Genomic DNA, 9040 nt, shown 5'->3' with positions numbered 1-9040 from the left:
ATTTCTTGGAATGAAATGTCATGGGTTTTGGGGCATGGGGTGGAGTGTCATGGCATAAGATTCAAGGAATGTCATGTAAAACATTACATTAGCATTGACAAGACATGTCATTAGAATGAAAGAATTGTATTAGCCTTAACAAAACATTGTAACAACACTGACACATATTGCATGAATAGGAGAGTAATACTATTACTGCCTTTGTTCAACATTAGTCCCACAGAAACACTGGATTTCAATTACATTGCATATGAAGAAATGAACAAACGCACAAAAGGGAATACAGAAAGCAGCTCTTTTATTTACACGCTCCCTTGTATCAAAAAGCACCAGCCTGCCCAGTGTGAGGCTCGAACTCACGACCTTCAGATTATGAGACTGACGCGCTGCCTAACTGCGCCAATGAGGCATGTGCTGTGACGAGTTGTGAGCGGTGAAGCACTAGCTTCTAGATCATCTGCCATTCGGTGCAGGTCCAACAGCACTGCTCACCCATAGCCATCACGTCAGGATGGCCGAGCGGTCTAAGGCGCTGCGTTCAGGTCGCAGTCTCCCCTGGAGGCGTGGGTTCGAATCCCACTTCTGACAAACCCAACCTTTGGCTTCGGGCTCAAGCTAGAGTCTTTAACCCTCTGGCAAGTTTACCCAGAAATGCATTAGTGTTGACCAAGCACTGCGTTTCAGTTCACGCTAGAATGAGCCAAACATTACGGTAACACTGACCTGCATTACATGGACTTTAAAGTAACACTTTAGTGCAATGTATGGGATTTGATGGCATTTTCGTGCAATTTTCTTGGAATGTCAAGTCGTGACATTTCATGAAATTGGACATGTTTATAGAATGGAGTTCAACGGAATCCCATGGACTGCCGTTGTTGTGATGTTTACCGGAAGAAGAACTTGTTCATGAAAGGCTATTCGTGTTTTTGTTTTTTGGGGTGGGGGATGCAACGTGATTCGTGGAGTTTGACTGAAGTGATGTCATGGACTGAAGTTTTGGGGAGGCAGTAGAATTTCATGGCAAGGATTCTTGGAAATTTCTTGGAATGAAATGTCATGGGTATTGGGGCATGGGGTGGAGTGTCATGGCATAAGATTCAAGGAATGTCATGTAAAACATTACATTAGCATTGACAAGACATGTCATTAGAATGAAAGAATTGTATTAGCCTTAACAAAACATTGTAACAACACTGACGCATATTGCATGAATAGGAGAGTAATACTATTACTGCCTTTGTTCAACATTAGTCCCACAGAAACACTGGATTTCAATTACATTGCATATGAAGAAATGAACAAACGCACAAAAGGGAATACAGAAAGCAGCTCTTTTATTTACACGCTCCCCTGTATCAAAAAAGCACCAGCCTGCCCCGTGTGAGGCTCGAACTCACGATCTTCAGATTATGAGACTGACGCGCTGCCTGACTGCGCCAACGAGGCATGTGCTGTGACAAATTGTGAGCGGTGAAGCACTAGCTTCTAGATCATCTGCCATTCGGTGCAGCTCCAACAGCACTGCTCACCCTTAGCCGTCACGTCAGGATGGCCGAGCGGTCTAAGGCGCTGCGTTCAGGTCGCAGTCTCCCCTGGAGGCGTGGGTTCGAATCCCACTTCTGACAAACCCAACCTTTGGCTGCGGGCTCAATCTAGAGTTTTTAACCCTCTGGCAAGTTTACCCAGAAATGCATTAGTGTTGACCAAGCACTGCGTTTCAGTTCACGCTAGAATGAGCCAAACATTACGGTAACCCTGACCTGCATTACATGGACTTTAAAGTAACACTTTAGTGCAATGTATGGGATTCAATGGCATTTTCGTGCAATTTTCTTGGAATGTCAAGTCGTGACATTTCATGAAATTGGACATGTTTATAGAATGGAGTTCAACGGAATCCCATGGACTGCCGTTGTTGTGATGTTTACCGGAAGAAGAACTTGTTCATGAAAGGCTATTCGTGTTTTTGTTTTTTGGGGTGGGGGATGCAACGTGATTCGTGGAGTTTGACTGAAGTGATGTCATGGACTGAAGTTTTGGGGAGGCAGTAGAATTTCATGGCAAGGATTCTTGGAAATTTCTTGGAATGAAATGTCATGGGTATTGGGGCATGGGGTGGAGTGTCATGGCATAAGATTCAAGGAATGTCATGTAAAACATTACATTAGCATTGACAAGACATGTCATTAGAATGAAAGAATTGTATTAGCCTTAACAAAACATTGTAACAACACTGACGCATATTGCATGAATAGGAGAGTAATACTATTAATGCCTTTGTTCAACATTAGTCCCACAGAAACACTGGATTTCAATTACATTGCATATGAAGAAATGAACAAACGCACAAAAGGGAATAGAGAAAGCAGCTCTTTTATTTACATGCTCCCCTGTATCAAAAAAGCACCAGCCTGCCCCGTGTGAGGCTCGAACTCACGACCTTCAGATTATGAGACTGACGCGCTGCCTAACTGCGCCAACGAGGCATGTGCTGTGACGAGTTGTGAGCGGTGAAGCACTAGCTTCTAGATCATCTGCCATTCGGTGCAGCTCCAACAGCACTGCTCACCCTTAGCCGTCACGTCAGGATGGCCGAGCGGTCAAAGGTGGTATAAGGTTCAGGTCGCAGTCTCCCCTGGAGGCGTGGGTTCGAATCCCACTTCTGACAAACCCAACCTTTGGCTGCGGGCTGTAAATGAGCTGTGAAACAATTCAAATATTTAATTGTGATTAATCTAATATTTTATTAAGTTGAGCTGAATGCATTAAGTATAAAGCAAAGAAAACCTCTCGGTTACGTTTGAAGCCCTTGTTCCCTGAATATTAGAGGGTGCTATGGAAACACCCACCAGGTGGTACAATTGCTTGAATTGATATAGAATCAATGTGCCAATAGTGCAACAGTTGGATTCCGGAGGTAAAATTTCCATACATTATCTCCATGCTGGAATTGATTTGTAACAACAACTTATAAATGGTAAATGCTTTTGTTGAAGTCGTTAGTCCACATTTTAAACTTTTTTTATAATCATGTTTTACAATGAAATTCTTGATAAAAAAAACAACATTACCCAAGATTCTGCAAAGAATCTCCACCAATCAGAGAATCGAAATAAGCAAGTTGCTGCAGAAGAACTCCTTAGTGTTTGATCAAATTGTTGATCAAAAAAGCACAGTTGAACTGTTGTCATCCAAAACGTGGAACGCACAGAACTGACTAAGCGCAATCAGCTAATTAGCTACCGATCGTCAGGACAAGCGAGGGTCAAAAATCCCAAAAGCTGTCATGAAGCCTGGACAGATAAACCTTCATTAAGAAGAACAATCTGTGGAGTGATGGCACGCACATGTCCTTTTAAAGCACTGATGATGCGGCGCTTTAGAGTGCAACTCTATCACCATCAGCCAATGAGAAAATTGTCACTCACACCTGGTTGGTGTTCCCATAACGTCAGCTACTGACACGGTGTCGAGCGAACCTATGAAAGGTAACAAAAATTCATGTCTTTATTTAATTACATTCACCCTCTCTTCTCTTTAGGAATTTATTTTTGGCACTTTGACAGAATGGCTTCACTTTTATAATGTGTACTTTTATTGCGTTTTTGTTACGGTGGGACAGATGCAAGAGGCGTGCGGATCCATGTGCAAAGCTTTTAATCAGCAAGATGCGTTCAAAACAGGCAGTGACTTAATCATGAACAAACAGGCAAAGGTCAGAACCAGCAGAAACAGCCGTGAAGACTGGGCCAAAACGTAGTACAAAACCAGGCAGATGATCAGGACAGGTATCAAACATTCAAGAGTCAGAGGACAAAGCAGAGGTATCAGAGGCAGGCAGCAGACAGGGAGATATCCAAAACAGAAGGGTCACAAAAGGAGCAGGCAGACACAGAAATGAACACTCAGTAAAGTTCACAATAGTTAACCAATACTCCACAATCAGTGAGCTCATGTATCAGTGATTTATAGTCCCTGATATTGACTACAGGTGTGGAAATAATCAAAACAATGGAGTATGGGAAATGTAATCCAAAGTAACCTGTAACTGTGTGTGCAGTGAAAAGTCTTAATAGTGAACGGGTGACCTCTAGTGGTGATAGAATGGAAACAGCAGGCGTAGAATGTGTCACAGAGCCCCCCTCCTAGGAGCGGCTTCCAGACGCTCCTAAAACAATATAATCCAGGTGGGAGGTGGAACGGAGGCGGATCCGGGGGTGGGATGAAGGGCCAGGGCGGAGCAGGCTGCGGAGGCGACCAGGGCGGAGCAGGCTGCGGAGGCGACCAGGGCGGAGCAGGCGACCCCTCGGGCAGATCAGGCGGCTTTAGTTCGACAGACGCAGCGCGAGCAGCCTCTGCAGACATGACGTGAAGAAGCTCAGGCTGTACTTGGTCCACCAGAGCTCGTCAGCAGACCACCACGGAGGCCCAGATGGATCAGGGACCCATGGCAAAGACTGAAACCGAAGGAAAACTGGGAAATAAAACAGACAGTGTATTCACAGCACGTCGGGTCGAGGCCGGAAATACAACGGGTTCAATCAGAATCTCTGTGGAAGTGTCTGAATCAGCATAAAGCTCAAAATCAGGTTCATGAATGGAAACTAGGCAAATAGGCAGTTCAGAAAACTCAGGGATAGAAACGGAATAGTCAGATAATTCATTTGTGGCCACTTTAGTCATGACAAGGCTACTAGAGCCGTCAGGAAATTCTTCCATAGTGTCTTGGGTCATGACAGGGCTAACAGGGAAAAGACAAGGTTCCTTTATGATCTCTGTGGTCGGATCAGGACTGAGCAAGAGTTCACAAATAGTCTCCTCGGTCGGTTTAGAACAGGACGAGAGTTCATTGACAGGAAGATGATCACATGAGTATTCAGGACTGGCTTCTACAATTGGGTCAGAACAGGACCAAAGTCCATAATTGTCCTCCCTGGCTAGTTCAGGACGGTACCATAATTCATTGTTGGTCTGCTTGGCTGGTTCTGAACAAGATGGTAGTTGAAAGATTGCCTCCGTAGCCAGGTCAACACAGGAGGAAAGTTCATAAACAGCCTCTGAGGCAGTTTCAGGGCAGGAAAACAAGGGTTCAGAGATGATCTTCATGGCTGGTTTAGGACAAGGCAAGAGTTCATAATCGGCCTCCCTGGCCAATTCAAAACTGGACCAAAGTTCATCCCTAAACGTCATCACCGCGCCAGGAGCTGAAACGAGTGCCACCACCTCTGGATATTCAGCGGTGGTGTACATGGCCCAGACACACCATAAAGCGAGCCCCATTACGGAGAGAGCGGCCGACGGGATAACTTCGGGAATAAAAGGGCTAGAATGAGTTGGTTTGGGAATCCCAGCTGTGCGTACTGACACCAGTGGTGGATCCTCCACGCTGGATGCAAACCTCTGACGCTGGATGACTGTTTCCCTCCCCAAAATTTTCTTGGGGAAATAGGTGAGGACTGGCTCAGGGTTGAAGGCAGTCAGCGGCGAAGACGGGTCCGGACTGGATAAGACCAGCGGTGAAGGCGGCTCAGGGCTGGACAGAACCAGTGGCGAAGGCAGCTCTGACTGGGCTGGACAGGACCAGCAGCGAAGAGGGCTTTGGGAACTCTGGCTCGAGGGAAACGATACTCACAGACTCTGGCTCAACTGGGCAGACGACTAGCTCTTGCTCAACTGGGTAGACGGCTGGCTCTTGCTCGACTGGGCAGACGGCTGGCTCTAGAAAATCTGTTGAGATGTAACAGGGCTCTGGTGCGGCTGCCATTATAGGCACGGAAGTACCGGTGCATTCCTCTGCGACCCCCACAGTGAAAGACAAGCCAGTTAAAAGTAGAGCATAATCTAAAAAAATGACAGAGCGATGTTCGAGGACCCTCATGGATTAATCGAGATCTTAGGGGTTGATTTATGCCGTCACAAAAAAAAGTCAATGAGAACACAATCAGGCAGATCAGAAAAATATGCTAAATCCAAAAACTCCTGAATATATTTCTCTAACAGTCTCATGCCCTGTTTTAGGGCTAGTAATTGTTTTGCAAGGTTCAAACCTGACCAGTGTTCTTCAGAAAAGCCGCTGGATCCTTTTTTGGCGGAGTATTCTGTTACGGTGGGACAGATGCAAGAGGCGTGCGGATCCATGTGCAAAGCTTTTAATCAGCAAGATGCGTTCAAAACAGGCAGAGACTTAATCATGAACAAACAGGCAAAGGTCAGAACCAGCAGAAACAGCCGTGAAGACTGGGCCAAAACGTAGTACAAAACCAGGCAGATGATCAGGACAGGTAGCAAACACTCAGAGTCGGAGGACAAAGCAGAGGTATCAGAGGCAGGCAGCAGACAGGGAGATATCCAAAACAGAAGGGTCACAAAACGAGCAGGCAGACACAGAAATGAACACTCAGTAAAGTTCACAATAGTTAAAGGTTGGGTAGGTAGGAATTGTCTAAAAAACTTCTTTTCCAAATTTGTTTAAACTTTATTTATATATCAATATATAATTAAAATGTAAGTACTCTGAAAAAGAAAGTATAAAAATCGAGTGTCTGTAGACCTCTCACGACTGTTGTAAACACAGCTCATTATTTCCATTCACTCCACCCCCTCCCTTCTGGGCTCCTTCCAAAGCCACGCCCCCAAAACACATGAACGCGCGACTCCGACCGCTGAGCTGGAAGACGCATTTACCTGAGACGAGCGGAGAGGAGCGCAGTGCATGCAGTGACATCATGTCAGAATCACATGTAATAAAAAAATCTATCTTTATCAACAAATAAGATGTATTTTAGCGCTACATCCCTCCCTCCACAGCGGAGCCTGCCATGAACACGCAGGCTAGTATTTAAACATGCAGGGACACTGATGACGGTGGATAAACAGTTATCGCACATTCACTGGTAGGGACGAAACATCAACAATATGCTTTGAAGCCAGAGGAGCTTGATTTTTTTACAGATTATCTGTCTCACATTCTACTGTCAGGACATAATGACAGTTTTAACAAATATGTAAAAATTACATTTTTACAGAAGTTACCAACTGCAGCTTTAACCAATACTCCGCAATCAGTGAGCTCATGTACAATGGAGTATGGGAAATGTAGTCCAAAGTAACCTGTAACTGTGTGCAGTGAAAAGTCTTAATAGTGAACGGGTGACCTCTAGTGGTGATAGGATGGAAACAGCAGGCGTAGAATGTGTCACAGTTTTGTGGGTGATAAATGGACTGCTGCAATCTAATGTTTGGCCCTGTGTGGTCGCCATCATGGGCAACTGGTTTGGGAAATCTGGGTAGGTGTCAGTATTTCTCCTCATCCTGTAATACACACACATGATTCCAGACATTCGTGATTATTAAAAAAACAAAACATTTATGCATGACTTCAGACTTTCATGCAAACATGCAGAATTTGTATGCAAAAATATCTGCAACTTATCATCCTTGATCTAGTTTAATTAGGTGCTAAATGCGTTGAAATGACACTGTGCTGTGTGTTTTTACGCCAGTGCAAACTTGCCTCCTTTCTTAGGCAATTTATTTATTATTACAATTTATGTAGTAAATTGAGTGCTAAAACAATGAAGATAGCATGTGCCAACCTTGGTGTAGTTGCAAAATTCAATTATCTTTCAAATTATGAATATGAATATAGTCATGATAAAGGGTATTTATACTAACAGATGATACACATTACACATTAACAACTGATGCAGGTGCGCAAAAAAAATATACACCCAATATCAAAACAAAATTGGCATTGTGAAGGTGAACCCGTAATTACACCATGATATACTTGTCACATGACATGGCATTCTTGCACACGTGGTGGGACACATGATCAAAAATGTATTTCACCAACATACCTAATGTGCAAGTTTCCTTATGGCAGTAATTTTGCTTATACATTTTTCATATCTTCCATCTGCCAGCCGAGGCTTTGTGTTTGGACTGTGGAGTGCATGTGCATCCGTGGGGAATATTCTGGGTGCGTTTCTTGCCTCCAGTGTCCTGAAGTATGGCTATGAGGTAAGAGCACAGTACATTACTTCATTTGAGATCACGTCAATTAATGTTCGTTCCCATGAGGAAAACAGCTTAGTAAACATGCTAAATAACATCTTAATGTAAATGTCAAAATTCAAAAAGATTTCTGTGAAAGTTAATCTATATTATATTATATTATATTATATTATATTATATTATATTATATTATATTATATTATATTATATTAAAATTCATAAATGTTTGTGTGAGGGTTATGCTTAGAGGGGGGGATCATTTGCTGTGTATACAAACAATATAGTCTTGAAAAGTGTGTTTTTGAATGTGTGTATGTGTTTCAGTATGCTTTCCTCGTGACATCAGTGGTGCAGTTTGCGGGTGGTGTGGTGGTGTTTTTTGGCCTGCTTACATCCCCAAAAGAAATTGGTAAGTTCATTATGGACGCTGCCGATTCTTTGTTTCTCAGTGTTTCAGTTTATCAGTGTCTCTTTTATTTCTTACATCCATGTACAGTTATAGGATTAGTTCACTTCAGAATTAAAATTTTCAAAGCGAATGTGCAAAGACTTATTCGAAATACTCATTCGAGAATGAGATGAAGTTTTTCGGCCTACCCTACATTTTCCGCCTACGTTAGGTTACCGCCTGACCTTTCCAATGTGATTACGTAATGCGTGAAGTCGTGGAACGTGAAGGACGAGCATTTGTGGTTTTTTGGTTGTTGAAAATGACAGATGGTTTGGCTAAATAAGAGCCTTATTCCTCGGCTGGGATCGTGTAGAGCCCTTTGAAGCTGCATTTAAACTGCAGTTTGGACCCCGTTGAAGTCCAATATATGGAGACAAATCCTGGAATGTTTTCCTCAAAAACCTTGGATCTTGGATGACATGTGGGTGAGTAAATTATCAGGAAATTATAATTCTGAAGTAAACTACTCCTTTAAGGCCATTTCATACTTAATAAAATGATTTGCACAATAATTCATTCTGATTTCACATGTGCAAAAATGTTTAGACCGACTGAATGAAAGTGCAAATT

Source organism: Leuciscus leuciscus, assembly GCF_965113295.1.
Source record: "Leuciscus leuciscus genome assembly, chromosome: 4".
Classification (NCBI taxonomy): Eukaryota; Metazoa; Chordata; class Actinopteri; order Cypriniformes; family Leuciscidae; genus Leuciscus; species Leuciscus leuciscus.
Note: the sequence above shows the minus strand (reverse complement) of the source record.